At 49.1% G+C, this 23,891-nt stretch overlaps 1 non-coding gene across 1 annotated transcript; it reads left to right on the top strand.

Annotated features, from left to right (window-relative positions):
- Nucleotides 1-6,010: 6,010 nt before the first annotated feature.
- On the top strand, nucleotides 6,011-6,083 carry trnak-cuu. The gene has a single exon. It is a non-coding gene; the product is annotated as a tRNA-Lys (tRNA).
- The last annotated feature ends 17,808 nt before the right edge of the window (nucleotides 6,084-23,891 follow it).

The raw sequence follows: 23,891 nt of genomic DNA, 5'->3' as shown, positions 1-23,891 counted from the left end.
CCTCGGGGGGCTTTGGGATGTTCTGACCCCAGGGGGTGTCCTCACAGTGGCCTGGCCCGTAATTGGGGCCCACCGATCTGTGGGCGGGCTTGTTCTGTGGGGGCACTTCTTCTTTCCGTGCCGGGCTCCTATCGGGCTCCGCCATGTTGCCCAGGGGCCGGCGCAGAGAAGAGAACCCCCGCGCATGCGCGGAAATACGCCGGCAGGTCTGCGCATGCACGGAAATACGCTGGCCGGTCCGCGCATGCGCGAGATCATGCCGACCGTTCTGCACATGCGCGAACTCATGCCATCCTTACTTTCGGGGGCTGTTGGCACCGGTTTTCCCGCTGGCGTGGGGACTTAGTCCCGAGAAGGGAGAACCCCGGCCCTAATGTTCAACTTTTATGTAAAAACTATCTCAAAATGGGGCAGCTTGGTCAGTGGCACCTTAGTTTCCAAATGAAACAGCGAGGTATTCAAGCCTCCTTTCAGCATGTGTTCTTGACAAATCTTTCCTTTAAATCTGGGCGCAAGTAAAGTTGACAAATCAATCACTGGTTTTTGCAACTTTAATGTTTTGCTCATGAAGGTGACAGATGCACCACAGAAAGCATCCTATCTGGCCACATCACAGCTTGGTATGGCAACTACACGGCCCAAGACTGTAAGGAACTACAGGGAGTCGTGAACACAGCCCAGTCCGTCACGTGAACCCGCCTCTCATCCAGTGACTCGGTCGACACCTCCCGCTGCCTTGGGAAAACAGACAGCACAATCAAAACCCCTCCCACCCGGGTTATTCTCTCTACCTACCTCTTCCATCGGGCAGAAGATACAGGGCGCAATTCTCCGCACTCACGACGGTGCGGAGAATAGCGTGGCTCGTAAAATTTTACGGCCACGCTCGTCCGACGCCCTCCCGCTATTCTCCCCCCCCCCCCCCCACGCCCGACTCCCGATACGAATCGCTGCCGCCGTTTTTTTACGGCCAGCAGCGATTCTCAGCTGTCCGATGGGCCGAGTTCCCAGCCCTTTACGGCTGTTTTTACGAACGGCAAACACACCTGGTCTGGCCGTTCGTAAAAACGGCCGTAAAGTGCCGATTTTTAAAACCATGGCACCGATTGGCACGGCAGTACCACGGCCGTGCCAAGGGTGCCATGGGCCCACGATCGGTGCCCACCGATCGCGGGCAGCGGGTCCGATGCCTGCGCACTCTTTGTCCCTCCGCCGCCCCGCTGTATCACTTCGCGGGGCGGCTGAGGGGCATCCCGGCCCGCGCATGCGCGGGTTTCGCGCAAATGCGCGATGACATCATCCGCGCATGCGCGGGTTGGAGTCTTCCAATCCGCGCATGCGCGGCTGATGTCATATGACGCGTCAGCCGGCGCAAACTCTGGCAAGCGGGCTTAACGAAATTCGTTAAGCCCGCGATGCCGGAGTTTACGGCGGCGGCATGCTAGCCCCGACCGGGGACCAGAATCGGTTCCCGGTCGGGGAAGGGGGGCTGGCGTCAAACCCTCCCGGATTTGACGCCAGCCTTACGATTTCTCTTCATCTGGGAGAATCGCGCCCACAATACTTTGAGAACACCCGCACCAATAGATACAAAAATAGCTTCTTCCCCGCTGTTACCAGACTCCTGAATGACCCTCTTATGGACTGAACTGATCTTTCGACGCATCTTCTCTACTGTATAGCACTACACTCTGTATACTTCACCTGATGTCTATGTTTACGTATTTACATTGTGTATTTATCGTTTGTTCTACGTTTTCATGTATGGAACGATCTGCCTGGACTGTACGCAGAATACTTTTTACCGTACCTTGGTACACGTGACAATAAATCTAAATCAAATCAAATCTTATTGCTGAATAGGAACACTGTTCATTTTAGGCAAGGAGAGTTCACACCACACATTTCCACATAGGTGTTATGCCTTGGGCCAATAAATGTCTCAGTCCCAGGATCAGAAGAGCACATTGCAATAGTGAGGCATTTCTCCATCTCCCACACAATCCATCCTAGACTGCTCGGATACTACATTCATCAGCTAAACACAGATCGAGACTCTTCAATCTGAGATGTAGGCATCTTCACGGCCACATCAGTTACGCTTTGTATCGAATGATAGACATGGAAGGGCTCAGCACTGATTATCGAAGATTGCGGTTGGTGATTTTATTTTTGTTTGTGATCTTCTATTAAGAAGTGCAGGATTTCTGTCTTACCAGAAATTAATAAAAGTTCCGAAGAGTTGATTTCTAACTGTGAGCGCACAGAGGTTGTAAAAACAAGTTGAAACAAGCTATCTGATACAACATTGGAAGAAGAATTCAGCAGGACTACCCTCTACTCAGCCTGTCAATCACTCCTTCCGCAGGGACTTGAACAAAGTTGCTCCTTTTTTCCCAATGCATAGAGGCCAACATGATTTGGCTGCATTCCAATGAAAGCAATCAATGTACACAGTGTCATATGTGCATTCAATAGAAATTAAAAAGCCTACTAGCTGTGCATTTCATAAATAGCTGGTGGTGTAATGTTGATGTATATATCGTCTGCTAATCACAAGAATTTACTTTTCTATCACTGGCTTCGCACTTTAATCACACCATCTCGAGAACGACCTCGGTCCTGTCCAAATCGTATTTGAGGTAACGCGAGAAGGGAATTAAATTATTATTTCTGAAAGGGATTATTTTTAAAGATGGAAGAGGAAAGTTGGTGAGGCTTTTAGACCCGAGCCAGACAAGAAGTACTACCAAGATATTCAGGGTGGTTAATGAATTGGTATCCTTCCCATACTTACTTGCACGCACGTTTTCATGATGAAATAACTCACATTCATTCAGTCATGGAACTTGCTCTCCCCCCTCTACCCCCCCCCCCCCCCCCCCCCCCGACCAACACAGAAACAACACTCTGAGGGAATATTGTTCCAATTCCAGTTGAAGTTATAACTGCACAGGAAGATCCCAGAATGGACTATTCGGCCAATTAGTTTTAACAACAAGAAAAAAACTTTAATTAAACATGTAAAGTTGGATTATAATGTAATACTGTTATGGGAGCGGTGTTTTCAGAACCCCAAAATGTATCATGGAGTTCAGCCAACCCCCACCTTTAATGGATTGTTGCTTTTGAAGCACACGGCTTATTCTCCAGGTGTGGTATTACAATTATGGACACGTGGGTTTTTAAACAGAAAACAATGTTTATTCCATGAATTCAACTTAAACTTTTAAATAAACATTGGATCACTCAACACCCCTTACTTCAAAGATAGCCCCAAAAATATTACATCACTAAATAATCCTTCAGTTGTTCCTTTAAACATCCAAGAGACTTAACACCTTTAAACAGAAACACATCAGGTTAAAGACATTACTATTATGAGTTTAAATCACCCAAATGATTCAGAGATAGTCTTTCCTGGCAGAGATCACAGCAGATCCAGCTCACTGCAAACACAGACACACCCAAGCTCTTTTCCTCAAAACTGAAACCAAAAACAGAGGTGAGCTCAGCTCCCCCCACCCTCTGACATCACTTCTCCATTTCTTCAAGGTACATTGCTTAAACATCCATTTCTTAAAGGTACTCTCAAATGACAATACCCCTATGTTCCCCCCCTTAGCTTAACAAATACACACAGATTTTAAAGCTACAATGGTCTCATTAATATAAAGTCAATTTTAAGCATACAGATCAGCTGTGGTCAAATACACACACTCTGCTCTGAACCAAAGTTAATGTCTGTGGATTTCTCCTCAGAATCCCCCAGACAATTGTCACACAAGAATTTCCAAACTCCACTCCCAAAAACACAGCTTAAAATCCTTTCTCATAATAATGCTCTCCCAATGCCAGTTTGCATTCCAAAATCCAGACCAGGTTTTCCAAATTACACTTTTAAACAAATCACCCAGCCCACTTTTAACAGCAAGTCCAGTCCAGGATTTACACCACTCCCATTAGGATTTCTTTTATCTTAAAGGCTTTTACACAAAACCCTGAGATCCAGCCACCTTTTCCCACAATTATTTCAAATAGATAGATAGATAGAGAAATACAGCACAGAACAGGCCCACGATGTTGTGCCGAACTTTTGTCCTAGGTTAATCATATAATTTTGGACACTAAGGGCAATTTTTCATGGCCAATCCACCCAACCTGCACATCTTTGAAATAATGTCTCCCGAACTGTCGTAATCTCTGACAAATCTTAGCACTGCTGCAGACATCTTTCTGGCCTCTTTTGGTCCGATACCTTTTCAACTCTGACTTTACTGAACAGTAATCTATTCCCGTTCCCAGTTTCCTCTGTTCCGTTAACTCCAGACTTCCGGAAAACTTCTCCTCATTTCTGTAGTTTCCTAAACTGGCTGGACTTTTGGTTTCGGGCATCTGGTTTCTTAACCATTATTCTATGGTATGGCTTTTCTTTGAGCAAGGCTGAAAGAGAAGTTCCCTCTTTAGTCTTTTAAAACCAACTGCTTCCAGTCCAGTTGTGAGAGCTGCCGTCTCTCTCACTAACCATCTCCGACTGCAGTCAACTTCAGCTAACCAGCCTCCCCGAACAGGCGCCGGAATGTGGTGACTAGGGTTTTTTCACAGTAACTTCATTGAAGCTAAATTATGACAATAAGCGATTATTATTTATTATTAAAATTTAAAAGCTTCTCTACCTTACCATCCCAGTTGCTAAGCAAGCACTGCTGGTTTATTTACTCTTCGTGTCGTGGCCCTCTCCAAGAACAGTAGAATCACAGTTGGAATTGAACCCCCACACATACAAACACCTTTGTCCAACATGAATCTAACTATGGGCTTTACCCTTTCAGGTACAGAAATATCAAATTAAACACATTTAAAACTATCCCCTATTTCTCATGTTTACCAATAAAAATCCCCTTAAAATTATCTTTGTTTATGAACAATATCACATTGTATCTGTGATATTTCCTTTTCACCAGTTAGGTAAATAACATCTGATTTTTATTTACATATAAATTAAATGCAAAGGATTGCACTAAACTGACACAGATTAATCAAACTGATACAGAAACCCACCCTTGCTAGGGTGATCCCCCACCCTGGTCTCTGATTGGTTATCGAGATCACATGACCCTCTCGGAAGATCACCCATTAAAAGGGGCAAACACCACAGTATCTTAGCAACAAACTAAACTAAATTCCCTGCACCCATCTTACCTCCAGTGGCATTTGAAATAACTATGGGGGCGATTCTCCAATATGGAGTGCAAGTGTTTGCGCTGTCGTGAACGGCGTCGCGTTTCATGAAAGCGCGAACCGGGCCCAGGGACGACCGACGGCACGGCGCTGGAGCAGTTCACGCCGCTCCAGCCTCCTTTTTGGACCGCGCTAACCTGCGCATACGAGGGGGACTTCTTTAACGTGCCGGCCCCGACGCAACAAGGCGTCGGTGTTCAGGGGCCGGCCGCGCCAGAAAGTAGGCCGGGGGGGGGGGGGGGGGGGAGAGGCCAGCCCGCCAATTGGTGGGCCCCAATCGCGGGCCAGACCCCATCGGAGGCCCCCCCTCGGTGAAAGAGCCCCCCTCCCCGCCCACAGGCTGCCCCCCTGACCGTTGGTACAGAGTTCCCGCCGGCAGCGACCGGGGTGAACGGGGCCGGCGGGACTCTGTCGTATCGACGCGGTCGCTCAGCCCATCCGGGCCTAGAATCGGCGGCCCTGCCAATTCCAGCAGCCCGCTGCCAGCGCTGCGTCAAAGGCGCCGGCACAAATGGCGCCGATTCTCCGCACCTCGGAGAAATTGGGCGTCGTGGCGCGATTGCGGCGATTCTCCGGCCCAGCGCAGGGCTCGGAGAATCGCCCCCTAGATCTGCTTTTTTGTATAAAATTTTACTTTAGAACAAAATTGAGACACTTTGAAAAGAAACTTATCATTAAATATGCAACTCGCGTGGCTGATTAGAATGATTAACCACAAAATTAGCAATAAAATATGATTAATATTTCACATCTTTGTAAACTGTACCCAGCCCGGCTAGCTCAGTCGGTAGAGCATGGGACTCTTAATCCCAGGGTCGTGGGTTCGAGACGCACGTTGGGCGCTTCCATCTTTATAAACTGTACCCAGGAGAAAAGAAACATTAAAACTGGGCTGATAGGAATACTAGTCTGAACTGATCTTGGACACCATTAAGTGGAACACCAGTAAAAACTGACATTGCGGAGAAAAGTACTATTCAACCCTAGTGTACTTCCCTCATCCACTCACGAGAAACCAGACAAAGGGCTGGATCCTTCGCCCGCGCCCGCCGCACAATCGCCATGGACGGGACGAGGACCATGTAAAGGTCCATTGACCTCGAGTGGGAACTTCCGGTCACCAGGCGGGCGAGGCCGAAGAATTCCGTCCAAAGACTCTAGGAGTATAATAGCTAGACCTTTATTACAAGCTATAGCAAGGGCTAGTGGCATTCCAAATGGGAAAGTCAGAGAGCATAGATTCATGCATAGAACAGACAGTTCTACTTCGGGATTCAATGACAAGTAATTAGCATATCCCAATCATTGTAATGATATGCATAGTGCAAGTGTAGTAAAGGGTTAACATCAGAAACTATGTGTAAATCAAACACGAGATGGCGTTACTAAGTTATTGTATATAAGCCAGCATCTCCAGGAATTCTGGGAGAAGATGAGGAGAACATGATGAGAAGCTGACAAGAGCAGAGTGAGAATTGAACGTAGAGATATAGCACGGGGTCAAATCATAGTGTACTTTAATAGTTAGATAGAATATTGATTACTGTGCTAAAGATGCAGTATTAGATTAGTATCTGTCACTCAGTAAAGTGTGCAAACCCAATCAAGTTTAGTTGTGTTAAATAAATTTTTTTTGATTCAAACTTCTTGGGCGGGATTCTCCGAGCCCGCGCCGAGTCGGAAAATGGCCGGGGGGGGGGGGGGGGGGGGGGGGGGGGGGGGGGGGGGGGGGGGGGCGCGCGAATCCCGCCACGCTGTTCCCATGCCGGACGCCCGATTCTCCAGCGACCAGAAAATTGCCGGCAATCGCGCTGGCACGGTCGCCGTGGTGCCGGTTGGGGGGCCGTTGAAAGCGGCCCCCGTGGCAATTCTGCGCGCTCGACGGGGCCGAGTGCCCGCCAAGTCCTGCCGCCGTCGTTTGCGGATGGTCCTACCCGGCGGGACCTTGGCGTTCTGGCTGCGGGGGCTGTCCTGGTGGGGGGCGGGGGGAGCCAACTCCATGGTGGCCTGGCCCGCGATTATGGACAACGCGCTAATTCCGGGGGGGACCCTATGTTCCTTCGCGCTGCGCTCGTGTAGGGCTCCGCCATGTTGCCTGCGGGCTGGGGCAGAGAAGGCCGTGTAGGGCCGGCTTTTGGCGCCGGAGCAGTGCACAGCACTTCAGCGCGGTTCTAGCCCCCAAAGAAGGGGAGAATGACTTGGCCTGGAGGCCCGTTGACGCTGGTGACGCTCGCGCCGGTTTTGACGCTGCCGTCAACACTCGGCCACGATTTTGGAGAATCCCGGCCCTTATTTTTATATTCTTTGTCAACACTACATATCTGGCTATCTTGGAGGAAATGGCAAGGAATATAACATTTATTAGTTATCTATGTCCAATCATGACTATACATCATACATAGTATACAAGAATAACCAATCTCATTAAAGACCCACAAGCTTAATTAAAATATCCAATCATTACAAAGGCACGAATGTTGGCTGCAATTAGTGATATCAGTAGTCTGATATCTGAGGTGTAGCTATCAATCACTTTCCTGCCTGCTGTTTAATGGTTCCTCTCGCTGCATGGGTACAATCCATCACCCCTCCCTGCTTTAATCAGCAGACATCCTGGAGGCATGACACTGTCTCACATTGTAGGCCTTTAGTTTTACACCTGCAGGTTTCATGTCTGGAAGTTGGCCCTGCACTGACAGATTGTGTCCTTCTTGTATCTGTTACAACTGGCAGTTCTCACAGTCAGAACTGAAGACAAGGGGTGGCACAATAGCACAGTGGTTAGCGCTGTTGCTTTACAGCGCCTGGGTCCCAGGTTCGATTCCTGGCTTAGGTCACTGTCTGTGCGGAGTCTGAACGTTCTCCCCGTGTCTGCGTGGGTTTCCTCCGGGTGCTCTGGTTTCCTCCCACAAGTCCCAAAAGACGTGCTGTTTGGTGAATTGGACATTCTGAATTCTCCCTCTGTGTACCCAAACAGGCGCCGGAGTGTGGCGACTGGGGGATTTTACCAATAACAGGGGCCTCACGGTAGCATGGTGGTTAGCATCAATGCTTCACAGCTCCAGGGTCCCAGGTTCGATTCCCGGCTGGGTCACTGTCTGTGTGGAGTCTGCACTTCCTCCCCGTGTGTGCGTGGGTTTCCTCCGGGTGCTCCGGTTTCCTCCCACAGTCCAAAGATGTGCGGGTTAGGTGGATTGGCCATGCTAAATTGCCCGTAGTGTAAGGTTAATGGGGGGATTGTTGGGTTACGGGTATACGGGTTACGTGGGTTTAAGTAGGGTGATCATTGCTCGGCACAACATCGAGGGCCGAAGGGCCTGTTCTGTGCTGTACTGTTCTATGTTCTATGTTCTAACTTCATTGCAGTGTTAATGTAAGCCTACTTGTGACACTAATAAAGATTATTATTATTTTAACTTCTCCAGTAAATAATGGAACTCGAGTTTTTAAACTGGTTGCAGTGTAATACCTAATATCTAAGGATGCCCAATTGTCCTCTTTATGGGCAGCACAGTAGCACAGTGGGTAGCACTGTTGCTTCACAGATCCAGGGACCCAAGTTCGATTCCCGGTTTGGGTCACTGTCTGTGTGGAGTCTGCACATTCTCCCCGTGGTCTGGGTGCTCCGGTTTCCTCCCACAAGTCCCGAAAGACGTGCTTGTTAGGTGAATCGAACATTCTGAATTCTCCCTCGGTGTACCCGAACAGGCGCTGGAATGTGGCGACTAGGGCCTTTTCACAGTAACTTCATTGCAGTGTTGATGTAAGCCTACTTGTGACACGAAAGATTATTATTATTCAAATGGAAAATAAGAATAATTGTCCGTACTATTTTTCTTCTATTGGGGAACGCCACACTATTTGAATTTTATTTAAAAGGTTCATTCTAAAATGCTGTACCTCTTTTCTCGATGATATTGAGATGCCGGCGTTGGACTGGGGTGAGCACAGTAAGAAGACTTACAACACCAGGTTAAAGTCCAACAGGTTTGTTTCAAACACTAGCTTTCGGAGCACTGCTCCTTCCTCAAGTGAATCAGTGCTTTCCAGTCACATTGGCCTGAGGAAGGAGCAGTGCTCCGAAAGCTGGTGTTTGAAACAAACCTGTTGGACTTTAACCTGGTGTTGTCAGACTTCTTACTTTTTTCTCGATATTCTTCTTTATTTTCTTAAATGCCTTATGCTGCCTGTGGGCTATGGAGATGGGGGGGAGGGGACAGGGGGAGGCGAGGTGGGGCCTGGCCCGGGGGAGGGGGGGGGGGGGGGGGGGGGGGGGGGGGCAGGCAGAGAGCCTTGCTTTCTTTCCATTGTTAGGTTTCCTAATATCCCAGCATCGAGTGCGGAAGAAAAGCATTTGGCTATGATTGAAAAAGAACGTCACGTTTGTGTAACATTCAAAGTCCAAGCTCAGCTCACAACCTCACTCATTGCAGATTAGGCTACTTTTGCGGTCTGACTTTCATAGTTTATGATTAGTGGAAACTATTTCCATGATTAGATGGATATATCATTACTCCCAGCCCTTAAAACTTACATTTGCGCTTAACTTATAATTAAACATTTCTGTTCTTATTTTGTGCTTATTATTATTAACAAAGACGAACTATTGCATTACGAAGGGTTTATTATGTTCCTTTGACACACTCTGTAACCCTTTCCTGGAGTTTAATCCACACAGAGTATCCATACTCCACAGATCTCACGTGGTCCTCCTTCCCCTTTTCAATTTGCTTCTGATATATCTGATGATAAATAAGGTGTAACTGGGTTAAAGGGGGCTGCACGGTAGCACAGTGGTTAGCACTGTTGCTTCACAGCACCAGAGTCCCCGGTTCAATTCCTGGCTTGGGTCACTGTCTGTGCAGAGTCTGCACGTTCTCCCAGTGTCTGCGTGGGTTTCCTCCGGGTGCTCCAGTTTCCTCCTACAAAGTCCCGAAAGATGTGCTGTTAGGTGAATTGGACATTCTGAATTCTCCCTCTGTGTACCCGAACAGGCGCCGGAGTGTGGTGACAAAGGGCTTTTCACGGTAACGTCATTGCAGTGTTAATGTAAGGGTACTTGTGACAATAAAGATTATTTTTAAAAATTTATAAAACTTTCTCCTCGCTGCTTCCTTAATAGGCAATGGATCCATCATTTGCTAATGTCCTGACATTTACCTCTCTTAAGCAATTAAAGTGACTTGTTTGTATCAAGCCATCGTTTCAAGTCTTCCTGTTTCGCTAGTTGGCCATCTGCTTCTTGCCTCCTTCACAGGACTGTTCAGGCTGGCAGGATCTTCCGGATCCGCCGATGGTACACCCCCGCCTCGGGTTTCCCGGGGGCTTGGGGGGATTCAAAGGGAAATCCCATTGACAGTGGCCAGATCCAAAAGATCCCACGAACGGTACAAGACACAGACCGTGGAGAGACCAGACAATCTCGCCCACAGTTATCTAAGAGCTGAGATATTCCCCAAGCGATATTGGGGGTGATGTTGCGGCCCCATTCGCTGTCATCGCAAATCCCATTACTGACGCTAACTCTCGCGAGAGAGCCACAACAGGATTTGTGCCCTGCCCCACGCCAGAGACGTAATCAGGGTTTGGCCTGAAGAGGGCGTGAACCTGATTACCATGAATTTAAATAGATTTAAATATGCCTAAACAGCAAAGTGCCTTGCCTTCCAGTCACATTGGCAGGAATCACCAGTCGCGATGATCACGCTGGGCCACAGAGGCCAGTGTAGCCGCTGGGTGCCCAGGGTCATGGCACCTGCACCCTGGCAACCAGGTTGGCACTGCCAGGTTGGCACTGTCACGGGGTTGTGATCCACGATGTGAGGGGCGAGGGGAATTGTCGATGATGAAGAATGTGAGGGGGGAGAATCCTGATGTCCATGGTGGGGTGGAGGTGGGGGGGGGGGGGCATGGGGAGGATGCAGGGGGCAGGATGCGAGGGGAGGACCCATTTCTTAACTTTGAGATGGGGTGCCCTTTCAAATGGTTTTGCTGGCGTCTTTAGGCCTGCCCCTCAAGAATGACGGCCAAACACACGCCCCCAGCCCTGTTTATTTTTGACAATGTGTCAGAAGATCTGGAGAGTAAACCTGGCTCTTTCTCTGGTGAGAAACACACCTGTTTGAAGTCAGAACCTGACACTTTGCCATTTTGGGGGGAAATTCCACCGATAATATTAATTTTCCCAGTTATTGACCATAACTACCAGCCCTGGGCTCAGCTTCCGTGTGCAGACGCAGGATGTGTACAAAAGCGGAGGCTTTCAAACTGTTGAATTAATGGTTCATTGTGGATGGTATAGAACATAGAACAGTACAGCACAGAACAGGCCCTTCGGCCCTCGATGTTGTGCCGAGCAATGATCACCCTACTCAAACCCACGTATCCACCCTATACCCGTAACCCAACAACCCCCCCCTAACCTTACTTTTTAGGACACTACGGGCAATTTATCATGGCCAATCCACCTAACCCGCACATCTTTGGACTGTGGGAGGAAACCGGAGCACCCGGAGGAAACCCACGCACACACGGGGAGGACGTGCAGACTCTGCACAGACAGTGACCCAGCCGGGAATCGAACCTGAGACCCTGGAGCTGTGAAGCATTTATGCTAACCACCATGCTACCGTGCTGCCCAGATGTCCTCCCCTCGAATCCTGCCCCCCGCATCCTCCCCATGCCCCCCCCCCCCCCCCCCCCCCCCACCTCCACCCCACCATGGACATCACCAGCCAATATCAGCTGATAGATCCCAAGTACACTTCTGGCTTTATTAAAGTTTTAGATTTATCCTTCTAGTAACTTCCAGTACTTTGCACAAAAAGTTTCTTGGATGAGCTATTATGCCCACCAATTTCGGTGTCAGTGTGGTTACATGTCATATCCACATAGCTCTCTGGCATATCAGCTCTGAATTTAGCTCAGAATCCAGCACCAGGTTCCCATGGCCATGACTTGTGAGGTTTTAACCCTTAGGCTGCATGTTCTGCATATTGGCCGGTATGAATGATGCACTAAAGAACATCCAGTTCTTGACTAATTAAAATAATTTACTATATAACAACTGCGTGGTAAAGATAACTGGAATAAATATATAACAGACTACTAACACTAACTAACAATCCTAGAGCTACTGCAAAATGTGTCTATCCACCAACATGACTTACTCCCAACTCCCCGAGGCAGAGTCACATGGTAGGTTTACACTGCCACCTGCTGGTCGGAGGTCATGTGCATTATTATATACAAGAGGATATGCATATCATCACATCCCCTTTCCTTTGGATCTGTAGTTATTTACATTCATTGGATCATTTTTACAATTCAAGATGATATGCATAAATCTTTACATCTTAAACTATTTACAGTCTGTCACAAAGTCAGTCTCTCAAGTTCAGGTCTTAGCCATATTTTCTGAGTGGCTGCTGAACTTGTGAAATTACTACACCTTCCTTTGTAGTTGTGGGTGCTGCTTGTTGTTGTTCTTGCATCGTTGTGCCTTTATCTTGTTGTTGTGGCTCTGTATGTCGAACTGTATCTTGCTACCTGCTGGTTGGAGGTCGTGTACATTATTATACACAAGTTTGCTTACTATCATCACATAGGCCACGTTTCCTTGTTGGTGATTGGATTCCTCCTTCCACTCCCCTAACCTGGCAGAAAGCAAAGAAGGCAGGAATTGGATTTCTGCCAATAACGAGGCCCGGAGATCTAAAGGAGGAGATCTGCACAAGGGGAGGCCGGGTTTTCCTTATGAGGCCAGGAAAAGCATTCCCGGCCCACCCGGAAACTGTTTTACCAAAGTTAAACTTGTAATCTGGTTAGGGTCCACTTGCTGCCAACCTGCTCTGGAGAGGTGGTCGCAAGGGCTTCCCCGGGCAGTCTTGGGATTGAAACGGGCAGTCGGGCTGCCAATACGCACATTTGAGTCAGAATCTACTACCCGCCAGGACCTGCACATCCGCTGGAAACAGCGGCTTGAAATTCAGTCTTGCGTCAAGGTGTCAGCAAGATCCCAGGGATCAAATCCCTGCCTTGACTTTAACTGCCCAGCTGGTATCTGCTGAGGGAGCAGAGTCAACACCAGGGCCAACGTGTTAAAGTACATGGAACAGAAGTAATGCCAAAGGAAAACAAGAAGAATCTGTGCTTCCCAGAGGAATGTGCAGAGGTTGCAACATGTTCCACGCAGCCTCACTTGCCAGAAATCTAAAGTACTTTGCATTAGCAAAACGGGTCACAATTTTCTTACAAGTTGAAATGTTCCTCTTCAAAAACCCTGCTCAAGGGCCCAAACAAATTCACAATTCAGCACTCCTTTGGACAACGGGTGCCAATGAGTTACGTCATTCGACTGAACATCTTCCTGACTTCTAAGGTCCTCCAGTCTGCCAAGTTGGGTTCTTATTTCCTTCTCATAGCAGGACAAACAAAACTTTCCTCCCCGGATAGATTAGGGGGTAATTTATTTATCAACTCTGAATTGACATCAATCTGGCAAACAACCCAGTCTCAAAACCAATATCTGTGCTCCATTTGTTAAAGTCCCCCATTTCCCGGGCCATGTTGAGTTTTCACTGTATTAAACAGATTGATTTCTTTATCTTTCAAACAAGCACATTTCCTGGCAACACTTTCTGGTAATAATAATATCAAGCAGTCGGCCTTGGCTCAGTTGGCAGCACTGTAGCTTCTGACTCAGAAGACTGTGAGCTGCAGTCCCACGGCATTTACAACAATCTTCAGCCAGGCGCCCTGAGTGGTTGTCCCGGCGGTCGATGGTTCCGGACCGCCTGACCCTGCAGCTCTTGGACCCCACGCTCCGCGCTCTCTTCGGACATGGCGGTGTCCACCAACTACTGAAGGGTTAAGTCGGCTTCCGTAAGGCTGGTTTAGCTCACTCGGCTAAATCGCTGGCTTTTAAAGCAGACCAAGGCAGGCCAGCAGCACGGTTCGATTCCCGTACCAGCCTCCCCGGACAGGCGCCGGAATGTGGCGACTAGGGGCTTTTCACAGTAACTTCATTGAAGCCAACTCGTGACAATAAGCGATTTTCATTTCATTTCATTTCATAAGGGGTCATCTTTGGGTAACGGCGTCTTGGAACCCAAAGATTCGGAGAGTGCTGCCCCGAACTGACATGCAGTGGCGAGCATCCTTGAGCGGGCCAAAAGGTCGCCAATTTGATTCTCCTTGGGGCTGCGAGGTGTGGAACTGGAGCCGGTGGACCATCATCCGGGGCTGTGGGTTCCCGTGCGCATTGACCGGGGCCACCAACATGGCATGAAGTCCGGTCTGTCCGGATGCATGAGGGTTTTGATGAGAACATAGGTGAGAACATAGCAGGATAACAGTCTGCCGTTCATCCCCAAATCCCTTTGACCGAAAGAAGCATTGCACCCGTTCTATGTATTGGGACCAGTCATTGGTACCTGCGTCGAACTGGTCGAGTTTCATGATGTGCGGCACCTCCCCGTCCTGGATGGAGGCCCTCATGGACCTGAATGAAGTGGGCCGGCGGTGAGTGCACGACGGCTACGGCAACTCCACTTTACCCTCGTCGCCAGTGTACAACCCGAATGGGAGAGATGACAGGAACTCACAGTTGGATAGGAATTAACGATAGGTTTATTATGGTGTACACAAAACTACAAAAGACTATGACTCCTCTCCCCGAAGGCCACCCTCCCTAACCTACACCAGTTCAGGATTGTTAGATTGTGTGGATTTCCCTTGTTAAGGGGAAACCCCACCCCCAGTTACTGGGAGAGATCATACTCAGCCGTGTAAAGGGGAAATCGAATGGAGCACAGTCCTTGCCCCCCCCCCCCCCCCAAGGGGGTTATAACATGTGGATGATCCATCTCTGGCTCCTCTGGAGGTCCAACATCACAGATGCTAGCCTTAACCAATTCGATTCACTTCATGTAGCCGCAAATGCTGAAGGCTTTGGATATTGCAAAGGCGATCGGCCCTGACAATATTCCGGCAATCGTACTGAAGACATGTGCTCCAGAACTTGCCGTGCCCCTAGCCAAGCTGTTCCAGCACAGCTACAGCACTGGCATCTAGCCGGCAATGTGAAAAGTTGCCCAGATTCATCCTGCACACAAAAAGCAGGACAACCCCAACCCAACCATTTACCACCCCATCAGTCTACTCTTGGTCATCAGAAAATTGATAGAAAGGGTCGTTAACTGTGCTATCAAGCGGCACTTACTCAGAAATAACCTGTTCACTTCCACTCAGTTTGTTTTTTGCGAGAGTCACTCAGCTCCTGATCAGCGCCGGCTCTAGGGTTGCTGGCGCCCCGGGCAAGCTGAACTTCGGCGCCCTTGGGGGGGCGGGGCCGGGGGGGGCGGGGCCGGGGGGGGGGGCCGGGGGGGAGGGGCGGGGCCGAGGGGGGGGCGGGGCGGGGCCGAGGTGGGGGCGGGGGGCCGAGGGGGGGGGGGCGGGGGGCCGAGGGGGGGGGGGCGGGGGGCCGAGGGGGGGGGGGGGCGGGGGGCCGAGGGGGGGGGCGGGGGGGGGCGGACCCGAGGAGGGGCGGGGGCCGAGGAGGGGCGGACCCGCGGGGGGGGGCGGACACGCGGGGGGCGGACGCGGGGGGCGGGCGGACGCGGGGGGCGGGCGGACCCGAGGGCGGGGCGGGGGGGCGGACCCGGGGGGGGCGGACCCGAGGGGGGCGGGGGGGACCGAGCGGGGGGGGCGGACCGAGCCGGGGGGCCACCCTGGGGGCGGGCGGCCACCGCGCATGCGCTGGTTGGCACCGGCCCAACTGCGCATGCGCGGGACCCGAGTCTCTGGCGCCCCCGAGCACATGGCGCCCCGGGCGACAGCCCGAGTTGCCGGTGCTTGAGCCGGCCCTGCTCCTGATTTCATTACAGCCTTGGTTCAAACATGGACAAAAGAGCTGTATGCCACAGCTGAGGTGAGAATGACTGCCCTGACAACATGGCAACATTTGACCGAGTGGCATCAAAGAGCCCTAGTTAAACTGGAGTCAATGAGAATCGAGGAAAGCTCTCCACTGGTTGTAGTCATACCTGGCACACAGGAAGATGGTTGTTGGAGGCCAATCATCTCAGTTCCGGGACATCACTGCAGCAGTTCCTCATGGTAATGTCCAAGAACCACCTTCAGCTGCTTCATCAATGACTGTCCTTCCATCTTAAGGTCAGAAGTGGGAATGATCGCTGATGATTACACAATGTTCAACACCATTTGCAGTTCCTCAGATACTCAGCCAACGTGGAAATGCAGCAAGACCTGGACAACGTCCAGGCTTGGACTGACAAGTGGGAAGCAACATTTGCACTACACAAGTGCCAGGCAACCAAGATCCAAGAAGAGAGAACTTAACCATCGCTCATGACATTTAACGATATTACCATCGCTGAATCTGCCACTATCAACATCCTGGAGGTTACCACTGACCAGAAATTGAACTGGACGAGCTATGTAAATACTGTGACTACAAGAGCAGGTCAAAGGCAAGGAATCTTTTTTTTAAATTTGGGTATCCAATTCCTGTTCTTCCAGTTAAGGGGTAATTTAGCATGGCCAATCCAAGTACCCTGTACATCTTTTTGGGTTGTGGGGGTAAGGCCCACACAGACACAGGGAGAATGTGCACATGGTCAGTGACCCAGGACAGGGATCGAACCCGGGTCCTCGACAGTAGGCAGCAGTGCTAACCACTGCACTACTATGCCACCCATAAAATCAAGGAATCCTGGGTGAGCAACTCACTCCTGACTCCCCAAAGCCTAACCACCATCTACAAGGCACAAGTCAGGAGTGTGATGCAATACTCCCCAGTTGCCTGGATGGGTGCAGCTCCAACAACATTCAAGAAGCTTGACAACATCCAGAATAAACCAGCCCAATTGATTGGTACCCTTTCCACAAACATTCAATCCCTCCACCACTGGCATACAGTGGCAGCTGTGTGCACCATCTGCAAGATGCAGTGTCAAAATGCCCCAAGTCTCCTTAGGCAGCACCTTCCAAACTCACTACCATCTAGAAGGACATGGGCAGTTGGCACATGGGAACCCCACCACCTGAAGGTTGCTTTCTCAGCCATTGCCACCCTGACTTGGAAATATATCACAGTTCCATCACTGTCGCTTGTTCCCAGGTGTGAGCCTGGGCAGTCGGTGCTAGCTGACTATTTACCGTGGAGGGCAACACAGTCAAGTTAACTCCTCCACACCTTCTGGCAAGAATCACTGGGTAGTAACCAGGAGCAGGAAACCAGGCCCAATTCTCTTCCTCTAACCCTGAGGTTTTGTGACCAATTGTAGCGACCCACACGCCAGTTTCCCTGAGAACAATAAAACAGCACAGTTCAGAAATCAAGATCTTCAGGCCCAGAAGGTGCTGGACCGCTCATTAAGAAATTTCTAAGTCCAAATGTCTGTTTCGGCCAAATGCCCAGGACACCGAGAAAATAGTCACCGTATCTTTGTTAACAGTGAAATCAACGTCTGCACAGATTGCAGGAGAAAGATTAATCGATTAATCAATTGATTCATCCAGCTGATGCGCGATCAATAACTACAGAAACGAAGGAGTAGTCCGAATTGAAGGCTTTAATCAACAAGATGTTTCCCCAGCAGCTCGAGTACAGAAAGAAGGTTGGCTGCTGGGAAACACAGGTTCTTATATCCCGCCTCATTGGGCGGAGCTAGCTTACGTCCCGACCAATGAAATGCAAACATTTGGGCCAATGAGCAGCGAGCCTTCTTCACCAATGGTAGCTCACACTCCCAGGTACCGTAGTACCTCTAGTCATTCTACCACACCAGCCTTACTGTGGCTACAATCTCTTCCAAACCTGGGACTTGAGTGTCCCAAATTCCATCTTTAAGTGTTTCTTTTAGAAATCAAGTTTTCTTTCTTGGAGGTATATGGGGCGGGATTCTGTGTTGACGCCATTGGAAACGCCGTCGTGTTTCTCGACAGCATCAACACAGCCTCAGGATCAACAATTCTGGACCCAACAGGGGGCCAGCATGGCACTGCACTGGTTCACGCCACTCCAGCTGCTGATCCCAGCGTGAACTGGGTGCCAAGGGATCACCGCATGCACAGTGGCAGCAGCGCCAACACGCTCATGCGCAGTGGCTTCCTTCAACGTGCCAGCCCCGCGCAGCATGGCGCAGGACTACAGGGGCCGGCGCGGAAGAAGGGAGGCCGCCAGCCAGAGAGACCGGCCCGCTAGGCCACATCGGAGGCCCCCCCCCACCCCACCCCCGGGGTCGGACCCCTCCCCGCCCCCCTCCCCGCCCTCCCCCCCCCCATATGCCGCCCCCGACCCTTCCACGCCGAGTTCCCGCCGGCTGAGAGCAGGTGTGGACGGCGCCGGCGGGACTCAGCATTTTTACGACGGCCGCTCGGCCCATCACGGGCCGAGAATCGGTGGGTGGCCGGCCATGTAGAGTGGCCCCCGACCGGCACCGCGCCAACCGCTCTGCGGCGAATCGCGCGCCGACGTCGGGGCGGCGAGGCACGATTCATGCCGATCGCAGGGATTCTCCGGCCCGGCCCCGGCTGAGAGAATCCCGCCCATGCTGTGATTGGAAAGAATGACGGTTCCCTCAAAGGTGCAAATGCCATTGTATTTTTTCACAATTCTAGTCGAGAGAGTCTAGTTTGGCTATTTCTGCTCACACCCTTGTCCAATCCAGCAGCTAATTGAGCCCGTGACTGTCCTTTTGTCATGGACCAATGTCAGCCTTAACTTCCTACTAATTCTCCATGGTACCTAACAGAGCCAGTTAGACTGGAACTAAGACTTTTTATGGTGCTCAAAGAGGAAATTTCCAAAATTCAGTAACAATTACAACTGCATGAGACACATGAACAATAACATAAGGGAAATAGTTAATTATCCATCTTCCACCCCAAACAAATCAGTCAGGAAACTTTCCATTGTTTTGCAAGGTTACCAGCTTTCATGATATAATTATCTGGAACATTTTGTGACTAAGCAGACTATTAATATTTCCCTCAACTAAAGTAAACACCTCACAATGGCTTCACAAAGTGGGGTGTGCTGCTTTAGGAAAGGCAAATGTAAATATCTGTGTCCGTTAAAGTGTGGAATGTCATTGATAGCAATGCATTATTGTGCACACACTGTAACTTCAGAAATACAGAGGCTGCTTTCTCCAGCCGAGAAACAGGCTGTTTGGGGACCTAGGCCTTAACAGCATCTCGGCTCCACTCTGTTGTTCTTTATCTGACTTTATCAGTTTAACTTTCCATTTCCTTCTCTCTCATATGCTTCTCCTTAAATGCGTCTGTACTAATCACCTCGACTGCCCCCTGTGGTAACGAATTCCACATCCTTATCAGACTTGGGGTAAGTGTGGTAGTATGACTAGGGGTATTACGGTACCTGGGAGTGTGAGCTGCCATTGGTGCAGAGGGCTCACTGCCCATTGGCCCAAGTATCATGCTCTCCGTATTCCTATTGGCTAAGAGGAAGGTAGCTCCACCTACGAGGCAGGGTGTAAGAACCCGTGTCCCCCTGCAGCCAGGCCATTTCCTGTACGTCTGCTGCCGGGCTCACTTCTTGCTAATTAAAGCCTTTCGTTTCGGACTTCGCCTACGTTTCGTGTCCATTGATTGTGCATCAATAAGGAAGTCTCTATCCCATTGGATTTAGAGTCGGGGGAGTTTTTACAGCACAGACAGAGGCCCTTCAGCTCCTCGTTTCTGTGCCAGCACCTAGTTACTCCAATCCCATTTTGCAGCACTTGGTCGTGTATGCTATGGCATTTCAAGTGCTCATCTAAATACTCCTTGGTGAATATCTTAAATTGATCTGCTCTTCTCTGCAAGGGAAAACATTCTCTTTGCACCCACACTATCAAAACCTTTCATTATGTTAAAGGCCTGTGTTTGGTCACCCCTCAGATTTCTCTCTCCCAGCCTGCTCACCTTATTCTGATAAAGATTACCACACAATTCTGATATAAACCTTGTAATTCTTTTTTGAATGATCTCTACTGCCTCTACATCCCTTTCACAATATGGCAACCAAATCTGGGCACAGTACCCCAAGCACTGTCCAACCAAATTTACGAATTTTGCACAACTTCTTTACTTCTCAATTTTACCTGTGCAGAAATAAATCTTACCAATAAATTGTGAAGCACTCCCAGCTCTGTCCACAACACACAGAATAAGCTCAGGTGAATGCCTACTGCCGCAAATGCTCCATTTCCCTCCCCAGCACGTTCTGTGCCCTGTCAGAATAAGATGATCAAATTAGCACCATTTGCATCAAATTAGAGCCAGTCTTGTGTTGTGATCTTAGCATTCTTTGCAGGAGCAGTTAGGATATATACCGGGCGGCACGGTAGCACTGTAGTTAGCACTATTGCTTCACAGCGCCAGGGACCCGGGTTCAATTCTCGGCTTGGGTCACTGTCTGTGCGGAGTCTGCACGTTCTCCCCGTGTCTGCGTGGGTTTCCTCCGGGCGCTCCGGTTTCCTCCCACAAGTCCAGAAAGATGTGCTTGTTAGGTGAATTGGACATTCTGAATTCTCCCTCTGTGCACCCGAACAGGTGCCGGAGTATGGCAACTAGGAGCTTTTCACAGTAACTTCATTGCAGTGTTAATGTAAGCCTACTTGTGACAATGATAAAGATTATTATATTCCACATTCTGTTCATGTCAGACCTTGAGCCAGATGATTGGAGGTTTTACCCCTCAGATGAAAAGGGTGGATTGAATCCCACATCCTAGTGGTGAGCAGATCACAGAGTTCAGGCTCATGATGCCAGTAAATCTTTGGCATACTGCACTCCCTAGATTCTTAGATATCCACAATGATTCACCAACTCAAATACTAAACTGACCATCAAGGGTAGAAGCTAAGTTATTTTTTTTAATAAAATTTAGAGTACCCAATTATTTTTCCCAATTAAGAGGCAATTAAGCATGGCCAATCCACCTACTCTGCACATTTTTGGGTTGTGGGGACGAAACCCACGCAGACACGGGGAGAATGTGCAAACTCCACACAGACAGTGACCCAGAATCGAACCTGGGACCTCAGCGCCGTGAGGTGGTTGTGCTAACCACTAGGCCACCGTGCTGCCCTAGAAGCTAAGTTATAAGGGTTAACTAGCTCTTTCTCATGGATAATGCCCCTTTCCCCCTTTCGTACATTAAATTTAAACCCCCTTCTAAAGGGAATGTTTCCCTGTTTGCCTTTACAAAACTCCTAGCTCACTGATGATGTCCACGAGGAGCCATATATTCCATACGTGTGAATACTATTAGGAAATGTTTTCTTAAGTAATCCAATGCCGTGTTCAGGGTGTTCATTATTACTCAGGATTCAGTCAGGAGCTGTTTGCAAACTAATCCCAGAACCTGTTCAAACAGGCAATCTTCACAGAAGAACAGAAGCTGTCGAGTATAGACTAACAGTAACTATCTAACGCCAATGCATTTTCAAATAATCATTCATTATTGATTTAATCATCATTTGAAGGGTATATTGTGATGTTATTTACAATTTTTGGACATGCTTTCTGGCATTGGCAATGGTCTGGATTCACTTATTCAGGCAAGTACAGAACGAGGCAATAATGAGTTAGCATTAAAACGGAGAAGATTCATTCAACACTGTGTTGTGAAAGATGTCCCAAGTTGCTGCTCGTCCACCACTATTCCAGAATTGGATTGGATTGGATTTGTTTATTGTCATGGGCAGCACACTAGCACTGTGGCTTCACAGTGCCAGGGTCCCAGGTTCGATTCCCCGCTGGGTCACTGTCTGTGCGGAGCCTGCACGTTCTCCCCGTGTCTGCGTGGGTTACCTCCGGGTGCTCTGGTACCCTCCTACAGTCCAAAAACGTGCAGGTTAGGTGGATTGGCCATGATAAATTGCCTTTAGTGTCCAAAAAGGGTAGGTAGGGTTATGGGGTAGGGTGGAAGTGAGGGTTTAAATGGGTTGGTGCAGACTCGATGGGCCGAATGGTCTCCTTCTGCACTGTATGTATGTTCTATCTACCGGGGTACAAGAAAAAGTATTGTTCCGGGTGCAGTCCAGACAGATCATTCCATACATTTAAAAAAAACATAGGACATACGATAAATACACAATGCAAATACATGACAGCAGTCATCGTGTGAAGCATACAGAGTGTAGTACTACTCAGTAGAGAAGATGTGTGACGAGAACAGATCAGTCCATGAGAGGATCATTTAGGAGTCTAGTAACATTGGGGAAGAAGCTGTTTTTGAATCTGTTAGTGCGTGTTCTCTGACTTTTGTATCTCCTGCCCGATGGAAGAGGTAGGAAGAAAATGAAATGAAATGAAATGAAATGAAAAATGAAATGAAAATCGCTTATTGTCACGAGTAGGCTTCAATGAAGTTACTGTGAAAAGCCCCTAGTCACCACATTCCGGCGCCTGTCCAGGGAGGCTGGTACGGGAATTGAACCGTGCTGCTGGCCTGCTTGGTCTGCTTTAAAAGCCAGCGATTTAGCCCAGTGAGCTAAACCAGGAAGAGTGAGTAAGCTGGGTGGAGGAGTCTTTGATTATGCTGCCCGCTTTCCCAAGGCAGCGGGAGGTGTAGATAGAGTCAATGGATGGGAGGCAGGGTTGTGTGATGGACTGGGCTGTGTTCACGACTCTCTAATTTCTTACGGTTTTGGGCCGAGCAGTTGCCATACCAGGCTGTGATGCAGCCGGATAGGAAGCTCTCAATGGTGCATCTGTAAAAGTCGGTAAGAATCAATGTGGACATGCCAAATTTCCTTGGTTTCCTGAGAAAGTATAGGCGCTGTTGTACATTCTTGGCAGGTTATGAGTACTCTTCAATTACAAATGCTTTGGCTGGTAAATATCTGATCTGTAATGACATCAGCAAGTATGGGGTTTGTCGGAACGAAAGGTGCGATAGTGAGGTTTTCAAGAAAGCCCAGCCCTGCTGGTTCAACATTGGAAGCTGCAGTGTTCTCTGAAGTCTGGATTCTCCCAGCGTTACACAATCATTTGAATTGAGTAAACGCATTGCATGGTCCAAGCTATAGAAAGTCGGAAGCAGTACAGACCAGAGGACGCCATAGGGACAACTGCACCATGCCAGCATTCACAACACACGGGAAATGTGGTTCAGCTTTCTGTGTCCAAAAACAACAGGAACAGCTTGTTGTCTAAGTAACTGTTGATCACAGATGAGCCATTAATCTTTACATGTTGATGGCCTATTACAGCCTGTCCGTGTGTTCAGCCACACATTTCCTGCAGGGGGAGCTAGGTGCTGACCCTTCCCAATGGCGGCCCTTCATCAGTATCCAGATTGACATTAGCTACCTGCACAGCAGTGAATCAAACCATCCCCATCTCTACGGCTGACTGCCACAAAGTGGTGCTCAGCTGTAAGCTAAAACACCCAAACAAGGACTCTATTAGAAAATATTGATCAAGGCAAAGATTGCCTTCATCCAGCACCTTTCACTTTGCCAGGATAGCCCAAAGTGTTTGACAGCCCATGAGGAATGGTCACTGTTTTCTTCTGGGTAAAGTTAGTCGCCAATGTGGCATATTTCAGAAACAACAATTAGATCATTCATCTGTTCATGAGATGGCTGATTGGACAATAATGTTAAGACAGC

This window comes from Scyliorhinus canicula, chromosome 18 (genome assembly GCF_902713615.1).
Source record: "Scyliorhinus canicula chromosome 18, sScyCan1.1, whole genome shotgun sequence".
NCBI classification, from domain to species: domain Eukaryota; kingdom Metazoa; phylum Chordata; class Chondrichthyes; order Carcharhiniformes; family Scyliorhinidae; genus Scyliorhinus; species Scyliorhinus canicula.
This window is presented reverse-complemented; position numbering and strand designations above follow the sequence as displayed.